The sequence below is a fragment of the Mustelus asterias genome, chromosome 15 (assembly GCF_964213995.1).
Source record: "Mustelus asterias chromosome 15, sMusAst1.hap1.1, whole genome shotgun sequence".
NCBI lineage: Eukaryota > Metazoa > Chordata > Chondrichthyes > Carcharhiniformes > Triakidae > Mustelus > Mustelus asterias.
This window is the reverse complement of record NC_135815.1, coordinates 43,923,647-43,949,011: the sequence shown is the minus strand read 5'-3', so window position 1 is coordinate 43,949,011 and position 25,365 is coordinate 43,923,647. Positions and strand designations below refer to the sequence as shown.

The window sequence follows — 25,365 nt, the reverse complement described above, 5'->3', positions numbered from 1 at the left end:
TTGTGCCTCAGGATATTGCAAAGCATGTCACAACCAGTCAGTTATTTTTGAAGTATACTTATTGTTGTTCTGTGAGTAAATATGGATGACAATTTTCACATAGCAATGTCCCAAAAAAAAGGGATAAATCGTGGACAGGAGATGGTGGACTAGTGTACAAAGCTCTAAGTCTGTTTCATGTTCACATCTACTGACAGGAATTTCACCCGTCCCACGTTTGATTTTGTTTCGTAATTTTATTTTTATTTTATTATTGTCACAAGTAGGCTTACATTAACACTGCAATGAAGTCACTGTGAAAATCCCCTAGTCACCACACTCCGGCACCGGTTTGGGTACACTGAGGGAGAATTTAGCACGGCCAATGCAGCTGACCAGCACCATCTTGCAGACAGTGGGAGGAAACCGGAGCACCTGGATGAAACCCACGCAGACACAGGGAAAACGTGCAGACTCCGCACAAACAGTGACCCAAGCTGGGAATCGAACCCAAGTCCCTGGTGCTGTGAGGCAGTCGTGTTAACCACTCTGCCACCGTGCCGATTGCTTAATTAATTAAGAAATCAATGGAGCATAGCAATCGCACTGATTTTTATTTTACATTTTTTGCTTCATCTGCATGTTATGAGGGCCAGCTTGATGTCTATATATGATGTATGTTACCTCATAATTTTTAAGTCAGGTGAACATTCCCCAAGATTCTTGTAGTGAGATGATAATCTTCGCTCAGCTAAATGTCATTCACTAGGTCTGTTAACAACAGAGGAAGCAGTTCTATTCAACTCAAATGCATGAAAAGCCTGCAAAATAATATCAACATGGCTGGTTTCCGTAAGATCATGAGAGAGCCATCCCAGCCTTAACCCAATCTACAGGACAATGTTGTCCTGTGAGTGTAAAGTTTCTGTACTCTTTTCATAGATTTAGGGTGGGATTTTCCGGCCGCACTCACCTTGAAACCGGAAAATCCCACCCGGGGTCCACGGACCTTTCCATGGTCCGCCCCTCGCCCGCTCTGATTTCCGTGGTGGGCGGGATGGTAAAATTCGTCCTTTAGACTAAGCTTGCCACAAAAGTGTACTTTAAATGGTGTGGTAAAACTTAATTACTATCAAATAACCTCACCATTACTAAAAATAACTTCAAGTATTGAGTTTCATTCCTTAAGATTTCAATTATTACTGGTGATTTTTTTTAAAGTCCTTTCTTTCGACTCATTTTTTCTATGCCTCATAATCCAATTTTTCTTTTCCTTTCTTGTTCTGTACCTGATTTGGCATTGAATTCACTGTTCTGACATTTCCTGGTTTGGGCTGCACTGCTCATGAATTATCACTTAATTTGATTAGTTAAGGAGAGACACAGTCGCTCGCCCTGTTAACTCATCACAGATGCCCTGCGGAGGGAATCAGCCTTTTGGATATCCTGCTAACAGCAACTGCCATGCAAAATCCCAGAGAAAATCTATGGGCTGGAGCTGTTTGTTCACTACTCACTACACAATCTGGCCTCTTAAGTCAAAGTTCTCTCAATAATCTACCTCTTTTACAGGATCATAATCTTGTAAATTGTACATAAATTATTTCTGTATGTAGCCAGTAGATAGTTAGGGGATAGATAAATTGGAAAAGAGAGAGAAAAGACTTGTATTTGTATCAAAGGCTTATCATATTGACAAATGGCCTGAGAGACTGCAGTGGCCTTTATTAGGTAGAGAATTGTGGCAGCCATTTTGCAATAGACCACAAATAGTAATGCAATGAATGAGTAACCATTTAATTTCTTGTGATACTGGTAGAGAGACTTTATACAAGAGTGTAAAACTGATGATAGCAAAGCAACAGCCATTTTTATGTCTTACTTGATATTATTCTCATTAAATTCAGTGAAAGTAAAAACCAGGGCCGGAGATCTCTGGTCCCACACACCCCCACCACCGCTGCCAGCGAGAATGGGGAATTTGATGTTCAGCCAAATCTCCATTCACTGTGGCGGGACCAGAGAATCCCAGCTGTGGGCAAGGTCTGGGAATTCAGGCCCAGGAGATGTAAAATAAATAATCACTGGCCGGAACTATCTGGCCATTCAAGCCCTGCCGCTGCTGCCAGCGGGAATGGAGAATTTGGCACTCAGCCCCATCTCCGTTCACTGCAGCGGGACTGGAAAATCCCAGCCACAGGCGAGGTCAGAGAATCCAGCCCACTATCACTAATTTTACAGTATTGCACAAAGTTAAAATCTAATCCCGCCCCCTGCCACCCAACCCGCCCCATAATTGTTATCATCCAAAATAAAATAAATTTATACAAAAAAAATTGAAAAAAGTTCATTAAATATTACCATATGCTGCATTTGAATTACAATCTTTTGGGTATTTGATTCATGCTTACCAATAAGTATATAATTTGTATAAATTGTGTTGCAATGTCTAACATCGAAGTATATAACTTTTAAAATTTTTTAATTCCAATTCAATCAAATCAAGTCCAATTCAGAGTCTCAACAAGTTGAGACATTCCCGATCCAAGCTGACAAGACACGGCTCTCACCTCCTGTCTTGGGCTTGATCTACATGATCCAAGCCGATTGGAGTAGGCATAGCTCCTCCTCCAAGGCTTGGTCTCATTTGCATCTTAGCCAAAAGGCCGAGATGCTGCTTTTAAAAATTGCTTTAAATGAAGCTAAAATGTAACCTAATGACTTCAACCAAGTACAGCATGTCAATACTACACTTGATCTTAGCCAAAAGGCTGAGAAGCGACATCGAAGTATATAACTTTCACAATCTCAACCCCACAGTGGGCACGGTTCATATGGCCACAATGTCTGAACGAGCGAGGGAAATATTTATGCCTTACATTTATGTCAGAAAAGCAAAGTTAACCATACCCAATCACATAGTGCAAAAATCCTAATGCAGCTATTCAGAATAAATGAGTTTCTTCAGCACAATAGGACATTGCATCAGCATTCAGGCCAAAGGCAAACACTAGACCCTGCTTATGAATTGCAGAGTGCATTAGTCATTTTGTGTAAATATCTCAATTCCAACATAAAATTACCTTGCCTGAAGGTATTCTTTTGCTGGAACATGAGAAGCATCATTTATGAACCTGAGGTTGCTCTCTCTGGTATATTGTGACCTAATGCATTCATGTCAGACTATGAGTGATAAAGAATTGGCATGCTCCAACTCAGGCACTCATTTCAATATTGCAGTATACACGAATGAATCATCGCTTCCTGGGGCTTGGCTGAGCAAAATGCTTTGACCATGTTTTGAGCAATGATCCCTTTCCGTTGCTTATCTAATATGCTTGCTTCCATCACCATTTAATCATAAAAACAGATACTCTTGTAATGTTCATGCTCAATAATTTACTTGAAGATGATACATATGAACAGGATATTTGAAATGAAATGTAATTATACCATTTTTATGTAGACGTGAGCCTGATGCAAGTGTGCATTTCCCAAGTGCTTCATTTTCCCTGATTCCAAAGCTGGTACAAATAAGTACATTTTAGTTCTATGCAGAATAGAGGATATTTTCTTGGGTTTACACCCTTGATTTGATTTGATTTGATTTATTATTGTCACATGTATGAGCATACAGTGAAAAGTATTGTTTCTTTCGCGCTATACAGAAAAGGCATACCGTCCATAGAGAAGGAAACGAGAGAGCGCAGAATGTAGTGTTACAGTCATAGCTAGGGTGTAGAGAAAGATCTGATTAATGCAGGGTAGGTCTAGTCAAAAGTCTTTTGGCAGCAGGGAAGAAGCTGGTCTTATGTTGGTTGGTACGTGACCTCAGACTTTTGTATCTTTTTCCCGAAGGAAGAAGGTGGAAGAGAGGAAGAGAGAATATCCGGGGTGTGTGGGGTCCTTAATTATGCTGGCTGCTTTGCCGAGGCAGCGGGAAGCGTAGACAGAGTCAATGGATGGGAGGCTGGTTTGCGTGATGGATTGGGCTACATTCACGACTTTTTGTAGTTTCTTGTGGTCTTGGGCAGAGCAGGAGCCATTCCAAACTGTGATATAACCAGAAAGAATGCTTTCTATGGTGCATCTGTAAAAATTGGTGAGAGTCGTAGCTGACATGCCAAATTTCCTTAGTCTTCTGAGAAAGTAGAGGCGTTGGTGGGCTTTCTTAACTACAATGTCGGCATGGGGGGGACCATGGTTGGTGATCTGGACACCTAAAAACTTGAAGCTCTTGACCATTTCTATTTCGTCTCTGTTGATGTAGACAGGGGCATCTACTCTACACTTTCTGAAGTCGATGACGATCTCCTTCATTTTGTTGACATTGAGGGAGACACGTGGTCGGCTGACCAGAATGAATATCAGATAATTGGGCCAGTCAGCGCACATGCTTGTAGAGGAACCTATCCTGTATCCTTTCATTAGAGACAAAACAATATTTTAGCCTTCTTGGTGTAATCAAAAAGCAATTAATAGAATCATAAAATCCCTACAGTACAGAAGGAGACCATTCAGCCCATTGAGCCTGCACCGACAACAGTCCCACCCAGGCCCTATTTCCATGCCCCACCAGAGCAGCCGAAGGAAACCCACGCAGATTTGGGGAGAACCTGCAAACTCCACACAGACAGTGACCCGAGTCCGGAAGTGAACCCAGGTCCCTGGCAATGCTAATTAATTCAATCCTTTGTGTATGAAAGTCTACCATCTGTCTGTAAAATGAGATGGTGAAGGTTGCACCATTGGCTGTATGAGAAAGACTTTTTGAAATAGAATGCTAGGCAGGCTGAAGAATGCAAAACAACAGATTGTAGGGAGCTGGAGGATACAGGCCAATCTGTAGAACAAAATTAAAAGGCACTATTCTGAACAAGTTCATATGATGGTCTACTTATCTGTTTGTTATGCTATTATGCATACAAGTTAACTGATTGAAATGAGGAAGGCAATCGTTGCCTTGCTCTGTGTGTTCATCTAACTGGCAGTGCGTACCTGGCAGTGCCAACCGTGCCAGTGGCAGTGTCATGAGCTGTGCCAGCGGTCATTGCCAGGGCACTGACTGCTCCTGTTCCTCTCCCTCAGGGACTATACTGACCTTTATGCCCCCAGGGATTTCCTCGACAGATTCACGCCTGGATGAACCTGGTGCAAACCTCGCCGATGGTGTTCGTGAGGTTTGAAAATCTCGTGAGGGGGGGAATCTGGCCAAGGAGAGTCTTTAAATACATTTAAATGCATTTAAATATATGAATATCAGGTTCTTATACATTATGGGCATGAATCTGATTGCATCACCGGTGAAGGGTGGCAAAAATCAGAGGTTGCGATCTCGCCGGCAAGATTCACGGTTTTCGGGTTTTGCCAGATCTTCAGTTCCAGCCGACGATCTTGCAGATGGAGAGTGTGGGCTCAAGATCCCACCCATGATTGAAGGCTAAATATTGATTCGGGAACCAGTGATAGCTCCCCTACTCTTCTTCAAAATTGCGCTATAGGGTATTTTACATCCACCCAAGCAAGCAGATAAGGCCTGGGTGATGAAACATCCAAGGACAGCACCTCCGATTATACAGTGCTCCCTCAGTACTGCAGTGGCGTGCCTTGATTTCTGTGCCCGGGTCTTGGAGTGGGATTTGAATTTGCAAATTTGAACCTTGTGATTCAGTTTGAGAGTGTTATGAGCTGAGCTACGGCTCACACACAAATTAATACAATCTTCCATTTGACAGAGTCACAGGAATCACTCACTATAAATCTACAGTTCTACATTTAGTCCTATTCAGAATGACTTATCAGTCGGAATGTCTATAGCTCATGTATCTGTTCTCTTAGGCAATGGGTGAGTAATGAAATCAAAATATGCAGTTTCTACAGTATGAACCAACTTGTAGTAGAGCATAATGTAGTCAAAAAGCAAATTAGTTTTAGCACAGCTTAGAGCAAAAAGCAATGCAATCAATTCAAATGATTGACAATGCAGATAACAGAATCCATTTATTCCCGACAAAGTTGTCCTGAACAAAATATTTAGATATATATCTTAAATGTAAATGTTCATAAATCAGAAGACATTAAAATTGCTTTCATAAATTTTTGTAAGAACATAATTTGTTACCTTGATTTAGCCATGGGTATATAATTCTGAACAGCTTAGATGATAATGGTGCATTATGTTATAATCTAAGATACACTGGCACAGTCACACATTGGACATGAAGTTCAGATATTAAAAGCATTGATCTTGAACAGGTAAGCCCAGGAAAACATTTAGCTGTTGTAGAGATTGGTCGGTTGATCACCATAGTGTAGTATTGTAATGCAGAGTGTTACTCTTACCAAACTAGAAAAGGTTTTACGGAGAAACTGACGGCTGCTGAATCTCAGTTATGACCATTAGTTTATTAAAATACGTCTATAAAAGCTAAGAGCCTATGAAGAATGAGAATACATCTTTCGCTTTTAATTTAAATTGATGTTCATTTAAAACACTATCCCCATTATGTTACTGGGATAAAATTCAACCATGACAATACTGCAGCCAATCAGAGTATATATACTCAGCCAAAATGCAAAAACCAGCTAAATATTTTAAGCGTTATTAGTGAAATAATGGACAGAGTCTTGGACAATAACCAGCTTCTGAGCAATAGCCATAGCAAGGCAGGCTGCCAGGGTAGTGCTATTGAAATTAACGTTTTTGATTGACATAATATAATTTAGCCCTTCTAATTCAATTTCTTCAACATATTTATTATTTGTTTGTACATTTCATAAATATTCGTGGATCTCCTGCAGTATTCTCACAGCTAGTCTGCAATGTAGATGTGACATCCATTTCATAAAATATGGTTGAGTTTAACCTGTCCTATTCCTTTAAGACCACAACTCAAGTACTACCTGACATCCAAATAAGCTTGTATCTACATATGCATATTCCCTCGACTTGCATCCTTCAACCAATGGAAACAATCTGTTTATAATTACCCTGTCCATCCTTTCATAGTTTTGAATACTTCAATCATAGTCTGTGCTATCTCAAGGCTTTTCTTATACTTCATCAAGCCTGCAGTACTATCATTTCGCTAAAGACCCTTATTGTATGTTCTGTGCAGGATCAGCAAATGTCATAAAGGCTCAATTATCATCTCCCTTCTGAAGGCAGATCCAATAATGTTCTGATCTATGGCCTGTGTGGCAGAGCAACTCCTTGGACCCAGGTAGTGGCTGGCTGTTCTTTGACTTCCACCTCTCCTTGGTCTATCTCACTTGTGCTGGAACAACACTTAGTTCGCTTTCCTAGAACTCACTATTATAATGCCCTGGGGTGTTAGACTATTGGGCGGCACGGTGACACAATGGTTAGCACTGCTGACTCACAGTGCCAGGATCCCAGGTTCAAATCCCGGCTTGGGTCACTGTCTCTGTGGACCATGGAACCATAGAAAATTACAGCTCAGAAACAGGCCTTTTGGCCCTTCTTGTCTGTGCCGAACCATTTTTTGCCTAGTCCCACTGAGCTGCACTTGGACCATATCCGTCCACACCCCTCTCATCCATGAACCCATCCAAGTTTTTCTTAAATGTTAAAAGTGACCCCACATTTACCACTTTATCCGGCAGCTCATTCCACACTCCCACCACTCTCTGCGTGAAGAAGTCCCCCCTAATATTCCATTTAAACTTTTCTCCTTTCACCCTTAACCCATGCCCTCTGGTTTTTTTCTCCCCTAGCCTCAGTGGAAAAAGCCTGCTTGCATTCACTCTATCTATACCCATCAAAATCTTATACACCTCTATCAAATCTCCCCTCATTCTTCTACGCTCCAGGGAATAAAGTCCCAACCTATTCAATCTCTCTCTGTAACTCAGCTTCTCAAGTCCCGGCAACATCCTTATGAACCTTCTCTGCACTCTTTCAACCTTATTTACATCCTTCCTGTAACGAGGTGACCAAAACTGTACACAATACTCTAAATTCGGCCTCACCAATGCCGTATATAACCTTACCATAACACTCCAACTTTTATACCTGATACTCCGATTTATAAAGGCCAATGTACCAAAAGGCACTCTTTACGACCCTATCCACCTGTGACATCACTTTCAGGGAATTCTGTACTTGTATTCCCAGATCCCTCTGTTCAACTGCACTCTTCAGAGTCCTACCATTTACCCTGTACGTTCTACTTTTGTTTGTCCTTCCAAAGTGCAATATCTCACACTTGTCTGCGTTAAATTCCATTTAAGAGTTTTAACAACACCAGGTTAAAGTCCAACAGGTTTATTTGGTGGCAAATACCATTAGCTTTCGGAGCGCTGCTCCTTCGTCAGATGGAGTGGAAATGTATGTTAGGAGCATCTCCACATCATGCACACCACTAGTCACAGGCCTCCACTCAGAGAAGCAATCCTCCACAACCACTCTCTGGCTTCTTCCATTGAGCCAGTGTCTAATCCAATTTACTACCTCCCCATGTATACCCAGCGACTGAACCTTCCTAACTAACCTCCCATGAGGGACCTTGTCAAAGGCCTTGCTGAAATCCAGGTAGACAACATCCACCGCCTTCCCTTCATCCACTTTCCTGGTAACCTCCTCGAAAAACTCTAATAGATCAGTCAAACATGACCTACCACACACAAAGCCATGTTGACTCTCCCTAATAAGTCCCTGACTATCCAAATATTTGTAGATCCTATCCCTTATCACACCTTCCAATAATGTGCCCACCACTGACGTCAAACTTACTGGCCTATAATTTCCCGGATTTCTTTTGGAACCTTTTTTAAACAACGGAACAACATGAGCCACCCTCCAATCATCCGGCACCTCCCCCGTGAATACTGACATTTTAAATATGTCTGCCAGGGCCCCTGCAATTTCAACACTAGCTTCCCTCAAGGTCCGTGGGAATACCCTGTCTGGTCCTGGGGATTTATCCACTCTGATTTGCCTCAAGACAGCAAGCACCTCCTCCCCTTTAATCTGTAAAGGTTCCATGACCTCCCTACCTGTTTGCCCTATTTCCGTAGACTCCATGCCCATTTCCTCAGTAAATACGGATGCAAAAAAATCATTTAGTATCTCCCCCATCTCTTTAGGATCTACAAATATTTGGATAGTCAGGGACTTATTAGGGAGAGTCAACATGGCTTTGTGTGTGGTAGGTCATGTTTGACTGATCTATTAGAGTTTTTCGAGGAGGTTACCAGGAAAGTGGATGAAGGGAAGGCGGTGGATGTTGTCTACCTGGATTTCAGCAAGGCCTTTGACAAGGTCCCTCATGGGAGGTTAGTTAAGAAGGTTCAGTCACTGGGTATACATGGGGAGGTAGTAAATTGGATTAGACACTGGCTCAATGGAAAAAGCCAGAGAGTGGTTGTGGAGGATTGCTTCTCTGAGTGGAGGCCTGTGACTAGTGGTGTGCATGATGTGGAGATGCTCTTACACAGTCTACCACTCTGGTCTTCAAGAGAACCAATTTTATCCCTCACTATCCTTTTGCTCCTAACATACCTATAGAAGCTCTTTGGATTTTCCTTCACTCTGTCTGCCAAAGCAACCTCATGTCTTCTTTTAGCCCTCCTGATTTCCCTCTTAAGTAGCTTCTTGCACTTTTTATACTCCTCGAGCATCTGATCTGTTCCTTGCTGCCTGTACATTTCATACAACTCTCTCTTCCTCTTAATCAGTGTTACAATCTCCCTCGAGACCCAAGGTTCCTTATTCCTATTTACTTTGCCTTTAATCCTGACAGGAACATACAAACTCTGCACTCTCAAAATTTCTCCTTTGAAGGCCTCCCACTTTCCATTTACATCCTTACCAGAGAACAGCCTGTGCCAATCCACACTTCCCAGATCCCTTCTCATTTCATCAAATTTGGCCTTTTTCCAGTTCAGAACTTCAACCCGAGGACCAGATCTATCCTTATCCATGATCAGGTTGAAACTAATGGCATTATGATCACTGGATCCAAAGTGTTCCCTCACACTCACATCCATCACCTGCCCTAACTCATTTCCCAATAGGAGATCCAATATCGCATCCTCTCTGGTTGGCACCTCTATATACTGATGTAGAAAATTTTCCTGAATACATTTTACAAACTCTACCCCGTCTAAACCTTTAACAGTATGCGAGTCCCAATCTATATGTGGAAAATTAAAATGCCCTACTATCACAACTTTGTGTTTCTTGCAGTTGTCAGCTATCTCTCTGCTGATTTGCTCCTCCAATTCTTGCTGACTTTTGGGTGGTCTATAATACAACCCCATTAATGTGGTCATACCTTTCCTATTTCTCAGCTCCACCCACAGGGCCTCTGTCGACAAGCTCCCTAATCTATCCTGCCTGAGTACCGCTGCAACATTGTTTCCAGCTGCTTAGTTCTTGAGTGAAAATTTTCAAAGGTGAATAACCATTCACTATAGCCAACCCATTAACAATTGACTGATTTAGAAAGCAGAGACAATGCTGAGGAAGGTTGATGAGAGTAAGGCTAATGAGGTTGATGTGAACCTTCTGGCTTTCAGAAAGTTCCAGAAAATCTGGAGCCCATGGAATGAAATGGCGTACATGATTATGAAGTTGTTTGAGTGACAGAAAACAGAGAGTAATGATGAGCGGTTGTTTCTCGGGCTAGCGGAAGTCATACTGTGAGGTTGCCCAGGAGTCAGTGTTTGAGCAAAGAAATGCAAGTTAGTGAAAATTTGCATGAAATTTGTTCCAAGATGACCGATAACTCCCAAAGCCAAAACTCCTAGCCCACTGCAGCAACTTCATGCTGCTCAATGCTTTTCAATCATGAGGCAAACAGTGAGCCATTACTTTCATAAAACTAATGGCAGAATGATGCAACGTGGATCTGTTTTTGAGAGTAAGTCATTGATCAATGTGCTATTTTAATCTATGGAGTTCATATTAGATATTCAGCAACTTCCTCTGTCCTGTAACTTTTCTGGTACAAACATTTTGAAAGTTTGATTATAACAGAGTTCTGAGCACCCAAGCTTTGCCTGTACTATATTATACCAGATGGAACTGAGAATAATATAGAAGAGTTAGGAACCTGAATCCAATAGTCTTTTGGCAAAGACAGGACCATAGTAAGAGCATTGTGGTGAGAATGGAATGGGTTAGCAATGTAGACAACTACTACAATAGTCTAATGTTTTTATTTGTTTAGTTGCAATCCAGTTAACATGATCAACACAGCCACATTAAAGATAATCCATTTTTTTCCCCCTGTGGCTCAATATTCCCCCTTTGAAATAAAAAAATTAAACACATTTTGTTCTATGTTGGCTGCATTTTATTTTCAAAGCACAGGTTTCTTTGTAGAGGTATTGTATGATAAAACAGATGTTTTGCTGCTGATTCACCAAAGCTGGACACAGATGTTATTGAACATGTTTCTTTCTGGACATTACAACTCAAGAGCTTAGCTTTGCCACCATTGTGTGGGGGTGTAGGGTGGGGATAAGTTCATCTTTGTGTGACAGTGGATAATGGACATTATCAATTTGGCCTCCATTTTGGGGAGATGGTGGCACAGTGGTATTGTCACTGTAATCCAGAGACCTGGGGTTTGAGTCCAACCATGGCAGATGGTGGAATTTGAATTCAATCAAAATCTGCAATTCTAATGAAGACCATGAAACCATTGTCCATTGTCATCAAAAAAAAAATCTGGTTCACTAATGTCCTTCTAGGAAGGAAAACTGCCGCCCTTAACTGGTCTGGCCTACATGTGACTCCAAATTCATGGCAACGTGGTTGACTCTTAACCACCCTCTGCAATGGCCTAGCGAGCCATTCAGTTCAAAGTAAATTAGGGATAGGCAACAAATGCAGGCCCAGCTAGTGATGCTCACATCCCACGAATGAATGTATCTTTTCTGATTTTTATTTCCATTGATTTCAGGGATCATTCTGGCCTTCTACTTATTTTCCTCCATTATCACAAGTGGGTTGCCTATTTTGAAAAGAAGGTGTTGGGCCTTGCACCAGTCAGGCAACAGGCAGCACCTAAAAATAAGTCCTTGGGGACATTAGGTTTGGAATCACCAAGAAAACCTTGTGGTTACTGTTTTTGAACAACCCAAGGGGTCCGACCACGATGGATTTCAAGCTACAGTTGCCCACTCTCCTTTCTCCATTTCAAAGCCCTAAGTCCTACCAGTAAATGTGAGCCTGTTGATGAGCACCTGGGTCATTTAACTGACCCAATGAACAACAATGGATGGGTCATTTACCAAAAGATCATAAGACGTAGGAGGCCACTCGGCCCATTGAGTCTGCCCCACCATTCAAGGAGATCGTGACTGAACTGAAATGGTAATCTTCAACTCCACTTACCCGCTTTTTCTCCATAACCTTAGATTCCCTTATTAAAAATCTGTTTGCCTCAGCGTTGAACAAACTTAACGACCCAGCCTCTATGGTGAAGAATTCCATAAGATTCGCTACCTCTGAGAGAAGAAATTCCTCCTCATCTCTGTCTAAAATGGATGGCCCCTTACTCTGCGATTATGCCTTCTTGTGCTAGACTCTCTACAAGGGGAAACAACCAGCATCTACCCTGTCAAGCCACCTGAGAATCCCAAATGGTTCAATAAGGTCTCCTCTCATTCTTCTAAACTCCAATGAGTACAGTCCCAACCTATTCAATCTTTCCTCATAAGAGAATCCTTCCATACCCGGAATCAATGTAGTGAAACTTCACTGGACTGCCTCCAATGTCGATATATTTTTCCTTAGATAAGGGGACTAAAACAGTTCACAGTATTCTAGTTATGGTCTAACTTGTGGCTTTTTTTAGGGAACAGTATCTCTTCTCAAGAGCAGAATCCAGAAGGAGATCCATTCTAATATGTATTTGTTAACCTGGAAGCTGATTTGTTGATTGCGGTTTATTACGGAGTTTTAGAGAATTTCAGTTTGCTCATAACCAATTCATGGTCACTGCCAGCAACAGCCTCATTCTAAATTCTTGTACTGCAATGATGTTCTCAATGACCTGATCCATTTAATGTTGAGATTATAGACATTGATATGATACAGATGCAAAGCATTTTTCTGCAGTCGCTTATAATTAGCAGTTTACTGACAGCTTTAGGCTGACATTATCAGGACAATTTATGATGCGGGACTTTGTTTACTGGGGATACATTTGTGGATTTGTCTGCAGAGATCAATAAGTCCCATTCACTGAATGAAAAGTCCTGAGGAACACAATTCTCTCTACAATATTATCAATGTGATACCTACTTTTGGGCCCTCACTCAGCTCTCTGTGAATAGCATGCACTTGGATTGAAAGGTTTGGGGATTGGAGGGAATTAGTACTTGGGTCTCATAAGCAGGATTTGTGTGAGCTGCCATCTCTGGTTACATCTCCATAATCAGCTTGCCAGAGGAAAAACACAAGAACATAAGAACTAGGAGCAGGAGTAGGCCATTTGGTCCCTCGAGCCTGCTCCGCCATTCAATAAGATCATGGCTGATCTTTTCGTGGACTCAGCTCCACTTACCCGCCCGCTCATCATAACCCTTAATTCCTTTACTGTTCAAAACTTTATCTATCCTTGCCTTAAAAACATTCAATGAGGTAGCCTCAACTGCTTTACTAGGCAGGGAATTCCACAGATTCACAACCCTTTGTTTGAAGATGTTCCTCCTCAACTCAGTCCTAAATCTGCTTCCCCTTATTTTGAGGCTATGCCCCCTAGTTCTAGTTTCACCCGCCAGTGAAAACAACTTCCCTGCTTCTATCTTAGTTATTCCCTTCATAATCTTATATGTTTCTATAAGATCTCCCCTCATTCTTCTGAATTCCAATGAGTATAGCCCCAGTCTACTCAGTCTCTCCTCATAAGCCAACCCTCTCAACTCCGGAATCAACCTAGTGAATCTCCTCTGCACCCTCTCCAGTGCCAGTATATCCTTTCTCAAGTAAGGAGACCAAAACTGTACACAGTACTCAGGGTGTGGCCTCACCAGCACCTTATATAGCTGCAACATAACGTCGCTGTTTTTAAACTCCATCCCTCTAGCAATGAAGGACAGAATTCCATTTGCCTTCTTAATTACCTGCTGCACCTGAAAACCAACTCCTTGTGATTCTTGCACAAGGACACCCAGGTCCCTCTGCATACCAGCATGCTGCAATTTTTTACCATTTAAATAAAAGTCCATTTTGCAGTTTTACTACCAAAATGGATGACCTCACATTTAGCAACATTGTACTCCATCTGCCAGACAATCGCCCACTCACTTAGACTATCTATATCCCTTTGCAGACTTTCAACATCCTCTGCACACTTTGCTCTGCCATTCATCTTAGTGTCATCTGCGAATTTTGACACACTACACTTGGTCCCCAACTCCAAATCATCAATGTAAATCGTAAACAATTGCGGTCCCAACACTGATCCCTGAGGCACACCACTAGTCACTGATCGCCAACGAGAAAAACACCCATTTACCCCCACTCTTTGCTTTCTGTTAGTTAACCAATCCTCCATCCATGCTAATACACTATCCGTAACACCGTGCACCTTTATCTTAGGTAGCAGTCTTTGGTGCGGCACCTTGTCAAATGCTTTCTGGAAATCCAGATACACCACATCCACAGGTTCCCCATTGTCCACTGCACATGTAATGTTCTCAAAGAATTCCACCAAATTAGTCGAACATGACCTTCCCTTCATGAACCCATGCGGCGTCTTACCAATGGGACAATTTATATCCAGATGTCCCGCTATTTCTTCCTTGATGATAGATTCAAGCATTTTCCCTACTACAGAAGTTAAGCTAACCGGCCTATAGTTACCCGCCTTTTGTCTACCTCCTTTTTTAAACAGTGGTGTCACATTTGCTGTTTTCCAATCTGGGGGAACCACCCGAGTCCAGCGAATTTTGGTAAATTACCAATCGTGCATTTGCTATTTCACCCGCCATCTCTTTTCGTACCCTGGGATGCATTCCATCAGGACCAGGAGACTTGTCTACCTTCAGCCCCATTAACTTGCCCAACACTACTCTTTCATGATAATAGTTTCTCGGTCCTCACCTGCCATAGCCTTCCTGTCATCAATTTGTGGCATGCTATTTGTGTCTTCCACTGTGAAGACCGACACAAAATACCTGTTCAATGCCTCAGCCATTTTCTCATTTCCAGTTATTGCATCCCCCTTATCATCCTCTAAAGGACCAATGTTTATTTTAGCCATTCTTTTTCGTTTTATATATTTGTAGAAACTTTTGCTATCTGTTTGCACATCAATTTCAGCTCCTCTACTTCACAAGCAACAGCTTCAAGTAAGTCCCTAGGGTTGGAATTGGAGCAGCATGTTTGAGGGGTATGGGGGTGGGGTGTTGGTGAGGTTGCAGAATGCATCTCCTATAACGTCAGAGGAGCATTTGTTCCAATCCTCGATTCTTAGTTCCCAAGAGTTCAGTTCTAATCTTTTTCTTTCCTAGCCTGGGAATTTTACCCCCGGAACTATCTTTCACAGTGATAGTTTTCCTGGAGACTTCTCCCTCTAGCTAAAGCTTGGCTAATCTTCCAACCTCATTTTAACTCTAATCCTCAGCAGCATAATTGGGAGCGTGCTCCCTGCTGGAATTCTACTGAGAAGAGAAGATCCAACGTGCAAATGAACAGGCCACCCTCACAACCAGTGAGGTCTGGGGTAGCAGAGATAGTTATGCAGGCCCTGACAGGGGGACAGGTTATTGCATGCAGGCGGTTGTTGCTACTGGACAACCATTACTGTCGGGGAAGGGGATTCCTCCCTAAAGCACAGCGTAACTGATCAGGATGATCCCCACTCAAAGTCTATAGGGAGTCTTCCAGGATTCACCAATTGGTCTGCCCATGGAATATAAAGTCTATGTAGCACTGGTAAAATGTCAGAAGTGGTGAGAGAAAGTATTTAATTGGTTAGTTAAGTGGCTAAATTGGCCCCTGGGCAGGTCTTTCCTCCACTTTCCTACCAACATTAAAATGGCATGGCAGTGGAAAAACAATAGCCATCCTGCACCCTGCATTTCCCTCCTATTTTATGGGTTCTTCAACTCTCAGTCCATCAACTGACAGCTGGTAAAATTGAAACCAAAGAAGAAGAAGCTGAATAGCCTTAATTTTTTTTAATGCCAATGACATTGATGAGTTCCTCACACTTTGCTATTAAATTCAGAGTAGATTTCAAGTGTGACGATACTGTGCCTTTAAGAAATATATTTTAATCATGTTTCTCTGATTTTTTTAAAACTGGCTTGGCCTTATTGTTTTGTTACCGTACTGTTTGTACCAATATCTTTTATTGTTGCTGAAACAGGATAATTGAAGCAATGTTTATTTTTAATCTGTGCCTAATGCAGTGTCCTGGAGTTTTATGATTCTTGGGATTGCTGCCTGAGGTTTAATTTGCAAATGATTGAACGCCAGGTGGTATCGTGTGACAGTGTTTTTCCACAAGGAAAATCTGAGGGTTTTAGTTTCAGTTTGTCAGAAGCTGTTTGGACTGCAGACTGAAAATGGTGTCCTATGTCTCTCTCTGGAGTGAAAATTGTGCTGTCCGTGAGGTGCAGCTAGAAGCTAGAGGCAAGCAGTATCTCTATGCGTCTCAAGGTGTGCTGGAAGTTCCAGGATTGAGAAGGCCTCAGCATTTTCAATTCAACATCCAAAGGAGCAATCCACAGCAGGTGTTGGAAAACTGCAAAACCAGGCATCACATGAGCATACTTGCTTTCTGTGCTAAGCCTAGAATGGGGGTTGTTTAGCTTGGAACAGTAGATTTTACTGTTAAGGTTTATATAATGTTATAGTAATTGATGATTGATTAAAATTAGGGCTGACTTTTCTTATTATAGTTCAACTGTATTCTTAATCTTTGTATGATAAAAGCTTCTTAGAGGGTCACTTGAATCATACATGGAGTGGAACATCATATGTTGAAAGTGCAAAACTTATGGTCTAGGACGACCGAATAAACGCCTTGGAGTTTCTGACCTGGATTTTAACACAAGAAAGTTGGTGATGGATGAGAAAAAGCTGAGAGTTATCTTTGCTATCCAGAATGATCTTGGAACAGGAGCTTGTTTTGACAGAGTAGGGTGATGTGGTCAAATTAGATCCGGTAATATTCAGCCAAAATAGTAGTTTGCCAGATGGACTCATATCTGCACTCCTTGAACTTGAGGAAGAAAAAATGTTAGTAGGCGGTTCAGCGAGGTGGGGGGGAGGGTGGAGTGGCAGCATATAGAAACATAGAAACATAGAAAAACTACAGCACAAACAGGCCCTTCGGCCCACAAGTTGTGCCGAACACATCCCTACCTTCTAGACCTACCTATAACCCTCCATCCATAAACAAGGGATCAACTGGGCAAAAGTAAAAATTAACCTCCTTCTAAGTCAGGTAAGCTTTACTGCTATGATTCTTACACCAGCCTTATTTTCCCACCATCCTCAATCTCCCACAAGATATCAGAGCTGAAAGTGTTACATCCATCGTTTTATGCTGTTCTTGCAGTTCATAGGATGAATTGGGACTGCCCAGAACTTGGAAGAATAATGTTAATGTCAAATTTTATTGCAACCTTGAGAAGAAATGAGACCTCGGTCTTCTTATAGTGCCTCAGTATAACATTACTAGCGATGATCAATGAATCATAACTATGGTTATTCTGTGTTATAGATTCAAATTGATTGACAGCTTTAATTGGGTTGCCAGTATTGAATGTTCATGGGTCTTGACAGTAGGGGCTGGGGAAGAGTTATGTATCACCCTGCTAGGTCTAAGTATGGCACCAATGATGCCCGGATGTGAAAAACTATAGTTGAAACAAAGATTTGTCAAGAGTTTCATTTTGTCTTTATGCTCTGTTTCACACAGAGCTTTTACATGTTCACATTTGCTTCCTGTTTGTCCTTTTTTTTAATGTGGTCATTACCCAAATAGTTCCCAGAAGACATAAAACTGCATAAGCTTGGAAATCATACTGTGCAATTTATTATCTTAATATGTTCATATAGAAATCCTCTATCTGCTATTTTAATTGAACTGTTAATCCATTTACTTTAAATGACTATCACCTTCATTCAATTTGTAAACAAGAGAATTTTAGAAAAAACGTTGAAGGCTCATCGCGGAACCATTTTCAAAATACAGATAGATGTAGTATTTATCCTCTGAAGTGGCTGTCATTCTGCACTCTCTGTATTCTCCGGAAGAATTTTAAGTATTCGTGTTTGCAGTCCTTTCCCAATCTAGCCAAGTTCTGAGTACAGTTTGCAGCTGGCCTTTCACAAAAGCACTTATGCATTAATATATTCACCAATAAAGATGCTACTTGATGACATTGGCACTGCTGTTCCTGGACTTGGGAAGATGCCAGAAAGTCTCATTACTGCCGCTTTGCAGAGCAGATACTGGCTGCAGCAATTGATTTTACTAAGGTAGATTCATGGGACAAGCAAACACTGGAAAACTAATTTCTAAAGGTCGACGTTAAAAATAAGAATGATCACTGTCTAAATGTTATGCTTTAAAACTAATGTTTGTAATTGCAAAATATACCCATGGGAGATACATAATTGTGAAACGTGAGTTGGAGCAGAAAATTATTAACTTGTGTTTCTGATTTTAGTAATTCCAATGAACCAACCCTCATATTTAACAAGGTAAGCCAGCTAGAAACCTTATTAACTTAAACGTTCTGCTAATGGGGTTACAATGCATGAACCTGTTTACAGATGTAACTTATGTAATCTACTAATCATATGCATTTCTGTTCTTGTGATTTCTTTTAAACATATTCACAAAACTCCATGCAAGAGCAATATTTGTTTTGGCTTAACCTTGGGAACAATCGGCAGTGGCGGGTCACGCTCACTGATATAATTAAAATCAAGAGATCTTAAATTAGTAGAGTTTACTCGGTTAGTAATTAGTAAACAATTGTGACCCACGGCAAGGGGATTACACATGTTTCAGGTGGTTTCTGACAATTTTCCCTTGGAATGCAATGGACGCGGTTATGTATCGTTACTTCCATATTGTCATAAAATCATAAGACCATAAGATATAGGGGCAGAATTAGGCCACTTGGTCCATCGAGTCTGCTCCGCCATTCAATCATGATCATTTTTTTAACTTTAGATTGATTAATTAATTTAGACTGTATCAGGTTCTTTCTAAAATGATTTTGACTGATCCTCACTCAGACTGAAATAAGGGGAGAGGTAATAGTAGCAAACTATTTATAACACGGCATCAACTAATGCAAGATTTGCAAATCTTACTCAGAAGGGCTGACACAAGGTGAAGAATTCACATTGTTGCATCAAAAGTTGCTTCCTTGAGTTTGGGGTTCAAGCACATTGTTAGGGAAGACTGAAAGAACCTTCACTCTGCATCGAGTTTTGCTATACTTCATCTAGCATGTGACTAATGATGTCTCTAGGTGACAAAAATGGAAACGTTTTCAATTCGCAAGACTGAATCTCTCACTGCAATGGATATATTACTTCACTCACAGTATATTAAAAAAAGCACAAAAAAACCCACATAGGACAGGATTTTATGGCCTCACTCGTCCCGAAACCCATAAAATCTTGCCTGAGGCCAACAGATCTTTCCATGGTCCACCCCTTGTCCGCTCTGATTCCCGTGGCGGGCGGGATGGTAAAACTCTGGCCATAACTTTTTAAGTCTGTGTCTTCTGAGGCAGATTCACTGCTGGTTAGATGTTTTAACCATCATCTGTTTCCTCTTCACCTTTCTCCCTTTTATTTTATTGCTTTCTTCGCTTTTTCAGATTCTCCCATCTCCCATGATCTGCATGTCAGATTTCTCCCATTGCTACGTTTTCATAGACTGCAAGGCTGGGTCACAACCGCAAACCAGAATAACTTTGCTTATATTTAACATAGCATTTTATTAAGACCAGAAACTTAGGGAGTACAAAGAATAACATTACAACATGGTTGTATACTAGTGGACTACTGTCTGCATGCAGTTTGGCTGCTGTTTAGAAATTTCCAGAATGAGGTTTTAGCCATCAGGATCCCAGATACAGTAAACATTCTTTCGTGATTAAAGAGCAAATGTACTTTTTATTAAATTTGAGTAATTTGGAGCCTGGCATTGCTTGCCAGCCCTGTTTCTTGAATTATTGGAATTATCCTTCTGGAGATGTTTGTGAATGCCTCAGGTCAATTAGAGGTTAGAAAATTGTTTATGAAGTTCTAGCTCTTACATCTGTAATATGTAAATTGTGACATTTTGGAATGCCAGACATCTAATGGTAATTGTAATCTACGCTGGTGGATCTCTCATGTTACTGCTCATGTTAATTTGGCTATGCTATTTCATGTTGCTGTGTAATATTACTCATGGCAAATGAACAGCCTCCAGCTATTTCTCTGTTTTTCTCATTATGGGGGCCTAATTTTACTGATCCTGTGGAGACAGGGGAAGCGCAAGCAGTGGAAAACCCGGGGGTCTGACTCCCCAATGCTGTTCTGCCTCTGGTCAACTTGTGGAGATGCCATCTTCTTGGAGATCCTCTCCACTTGGAGCCAGCAGTTTGCAGTGTCGATGGTAGTCATGATGTGGAGATGCTATGTCCTGGTCAACTTTTCCAGGGCTGAGCTGCCAGTGCTGGCTCCACAGAACCATGATGCGGAGATGCCGGCGTTGGACTGGGGTGAACACAGTAGGAAGTCTAACAACACCAGGTTAAATTCCAACAGGTTTATTTGGTATCAAAAGCCACTAGCTTTCGGAGCGCTCGCTGCTCCTTCGTCAGAAAGAGGCAGAACCAGGCAGGCCTCATTCAAAGGCCATTATCCCAGGCCGACTGAAATGTCTTACAACCTCCACTAGGAGGAGCTTAGAGACAGCTTGCAGACAAGCTCTCAGTAGCAGAGCCTTTGGCGATTCCTTTCAAACACCCACTGACGAAGTTGCAAGGGCCCTTCTCCATGCTGATGATCCTAATATCCTTGGGCTTTTACTTAAACAAGATCAGGACCAGACATCTGAAAACACTTTTCATTTTGACACTATCCTTGCTCACTGCCTGTACCTGCAACACCCATCTCTCCAGTGTCCTGCTCTCCTAATGGGGCTGCCCGACCCAATGTCCCCCTCTCCCTTTTAGGGTTGCCAGATGTCCAGTGCAGCACAGCTGCTCATTGGGTTCCCCCCTCATGTGATAACCACTCATGTACCATCCGTAATTGGACAGCAAATGCTGTGCTGGTCAATTTGGAGACTGTCCCATGTAAAATCTCAAATGAAGGCATGTTGAGGCCAAGCGTGGGCTCGGGACGTGCAAACAGTTATAATTTCAGGATCCTGATGCTCACATGGAAATTCAGTCCCAAAATTCTGTTTCTTTCACTCTCTCTGCCTATGTCTTCTATCCCCTCACCGATTCATACCAGTTCATACAGACAGAGAGAATAGTGGCCTGAATTTTATGTTCTCAAGTCGGGTGAGTGCCTGACCTGAACGCAGGTTAAAATTGTGTGAAATGATGTCAGGGGTGCATCCTGATGTCATTGCGCACACATCCAATGTTGAGGTCAGCAGACGTTTGTGTGAGTTGGAACCACACCTGCTGACACTTAAAGGGCCAATTAGGCCATTTAATAGCTGACTGTGATTTTACATTGCCTGTTTGTGCTCATTACAGAGGGAAAACAGACAGGTCGGCAGCACATTTTTATCAAATTGTCATCTGAGGGTGGGATAATCACCTGAAGAGGGGGCTTGGGGCTCTGAAAGCTTGTGTGGCTTTTGCTACCAAATAAACCTGTTGGACTTCAACCTGGTGTTGTTAAACTTCTTACTGGGATAAAAGACCCATGGAGCACAAGCACTTGCAGTTTATTTGAGAGTTTGCTGATGTCACATTCCGCTGGATATCCAGCATTTGCCACCTGATGGACAACTCCAGAGGCTGATCATCTGCCTCAGGCTTCGGATGTTCCTTGGACTCCAGCAGTCCTCACCCCGGACACTCTGTGCCTTCTCAAGCTCCTCCTGTGAGTACACTCTGCCCTCCCCATTGTGCACTTCCCATTGGAGCCAAAAATCTAATGCCAACAGGTTGCTTGTATCTGTGCTGGTGCCTGGTTCCGAGAGAGGGTGCAAAGCAATGCTTCTGACGGGTGCTCCTGGGTCAAGGGTGACTCCTCATGGTCCTGGACAAGGATGGAGAGCCAGGGGGAGGAACATAACATGTCAGTTGTATCAATTATCGCATGCTCACTGTGCAAGCTAGGTGGGCAGATGAGACAATGGAGAACTCCATCATGGTGCCATCCTCTTTGGAAGATCAATGAGGACTCCAGCTTTGAGGTTTTCATTCCAGATGAGACAGCACTACAATGTTTATACTCTCCGACTCTTTCACACTTTTGCACCGCACTCTTACCTTTACAAGAGACCCTGCCTCTCCACAAGTGGTGGGATGAAATGCACAGTGGCACTCCAGCTCCATGTCATCCATCTCATGAGTGAGGATCATTAAGCTTGGGGTGCCACTGCCTGTCCATGTCTGTTCGACCGAGTTATGGATTTCCTTCTCCTGAAAAGGCAAAAGAACATTCAATCGTCCACCAACTGCCTGCAGCACCATTTCAGCCTGCCCAACCCCACCTAAGGAACAGCTTGGGAGCATGTCAGAGGTGTGGCCCCCATCTTTCAATGTAATCCGGCCAAGCAGCCAGTGTCCACCGCCATGGCAGGTGTAGGAGTCAGTGCCAGATTGCATTTATCCTTGAGTGACATGGGAGGCCAGCCAGCCATTAACACATCTCCGCACAGATGCAAGGTACTATCACTTGCCTGCCACTCATGTCCATGGCAAATGTTTCCAGCATCAGCTAAATGAGCAATGTAATTAAATCATCAACAAATCTGCGGCAGTTGGCAAAGGGAAAATAACAACAGCAAATCTCCTGTACTTCCTGGAATATTTAGATCAGTACGTGACAGTTCAGCTGCACAATCAGCACTGACTCTGCTCACATGTAATAATCACAATAGTTCAAGCAGGCTATTATTTTAACATTGTGATTTATATACACATTAGAACCTTGCTTCTTGTGGTTCTTAATATCAAGGCATGGCCATTTTTGGTGGTGTTAAAGCAGGCAATATCAGAAGGGCTATCCATTAATCACACTGCAATATTACTTCTCCATTCTGTCTTCTGCTCCATCCCAGATGCCTTTGACATTCCTGCATATCCTAAATCTTTGAAAAATTAGCACATTGATATGAAGTATGTTCACGGTGCAACATGTGTGCAAGCAATACAGGGGCAGCAGTGAAAGAGAAACAGAAAAAAACAGAGAATGAGACAGAAACTAGGAGAAAAGAAGTCATATGGATATGGCCAACACCACAAGAAGCATTATAGCTGTCTCACTGGCCTGAACTTTTACACCTGTCAAGAGCACCGGGTTTGCAACATGATTTCACACTGGCTGGCTAATTAAGGCCCACCCAACATGATACGTGACAAAACTAACAATTTAGAAGCCACCAGCATTTCAAACAGTCACAGGATTTGAGTCCCAGTAACGAGATTGGCACTTGTAGACTGACATCGTCCTCCTAATAGGAAACACAAGTGAAAGCACGTTAGATGATTGAAACCATCAAGGGGAGGCAACATCCGTTAATCTTTCAGACCCACAGGAGCTGGGGGGACAGACAGCAAACACACAGAGAGAGCCTTCAAAGGATAACGCCAACCTTTCGCAGAATAAAGGAGACAGTTTCCATCTCGTAGCCTGTAAGCTAGTTCTAGCTGGCAGACCTGAAGCAAGAGTGCAGAAAACTTTGTGGAGGCAATTACAACTATATCTTTGCTAAACCAAGAAGAGACGCCCCCCGGAATAACTACTCAATCATATTCAGTGTGGTAACTATAAGCTGTCCTTTAATTCTAGATGTATTGAATTGGATGTTGTCTGGGAAGAGGGGAGTCCTGAAAGAGTTCAGAGTTTGTAAATGTACTTTAGATCAAAAAGGGTAATTTCTACATGAACTGTGTGGGTGTGTTTAGTAGTTCCTGTATGTACCTGCCTTAGACCATTGTAAAGGTGATGTTGGCATCACTCTGCATCACTAACTAGTCATCCTGCCAACTGAGCTAAACCGACCTGCTCCCTCATGTTCCTCCTGCCCCTGTGTCAACCTGCAGCAGGCCCTCCTTCTCCTCATCTGGATGAGAGCCAGTAAAAAGGCAAAGTTGTCAGAAGCCTACACCATCCAAGCCTCAGAGGATCTGTGAATAAATGGAAGTAATAAATGTAGTAAACATGTTCTTTATAGATTTGCCTTCATCTCAGAGCCACCAAGCCAGTGCTAAGTCCTGTGCCTTTCTTGCATCTCAACATTGCACCCAACCCCACTCCTTTCAGGCAAAGGACGTTCTGGAGGACCAGAGATGGATGTTCCTCCTGTTGATTCATGACCACTCAGGGTGACATTGTTCTTTGTCCACGTGCAAGAAACCTCCCTCAGACTTTATTCACCTTGCTTCCACTAGCCTCAATACTCTCTGGAGAGACTATTGGCAGCATGTAAAGACAAGTCACATGAACCCTTGTCAGGCACGACCATTCACCCAGGAGGATTAAGGATGTGAGTTTGGAGTTTTCTGCCCCTTGGAGGCATCCACCTCCCACTCACCCCCTGTCTCTGAGTGCAGCCAATGGCAAGTGGCACAGAATGAAGGGCAGCTCCACATCGTGCTGGGATCTCGATCTTAAGAGATCCATGAGTCCAGAACAAATTTGCTATCGTGTGTGCTTCACCAGACAGGAGAACACAACTGAGCATGGTTGCACTCCAGATGCCTCACAATTATAAAGATGTCCCTTTAGTCGGCCAGTAGTGCTGATCTTGAACTCCACGCACCTAAAAAAGACTCTCCTCCCACTTTGAGATATCGCAGTTTTACCTCAAATACAATGCATTGTTGTTACTCAAAAAATGATGCAGTTTAATTTTTACATTCACTCCACTACCCTTCCCCATCGCACTTCACTCACCCAATATCACCATTCTTCTCCCATTTGTCACATTTGAACCTCCCCCATTTACCCTGGACCCAATCACAACGCACATGCCTTCCCAGTCCGCAGAATTGACACCAGTTACTACCCCATCCTGACCCTGACCCCTCCTGTTAACTGAGACACCAGTGTAGTCTGTTTCTGTGACATTGCACTCCCCCAACATCAAACCTTCACCTACCTGACTATTGCTCTGGATCTGACTCTCAACCACATCCTACTCTCCTCTCTTACTGTGACTGTTCGCTCTGCTGCCCAGTACCCTG

General features: G+C 42.4%; 1 non-coding gene across 1 annotated transcript; it reads right to left on the bottom strand.

Annotated features, from left to right (window-relative positions):
* Positions 1-2,563: 2,563 nt before the first annotated feature.
* Positions 2,564-2,762, bottom strand: LOC144504959 (U2 spliceosomal RNA). Its single transcript, XR_013499739.1, has one exon. It is a non-coding gene; the product is annotated as a U2 spliceosomal RNA (small nuclear RNA).
* Positions 2,763-25,365: the final 22,603 nt, after the last annotated feature.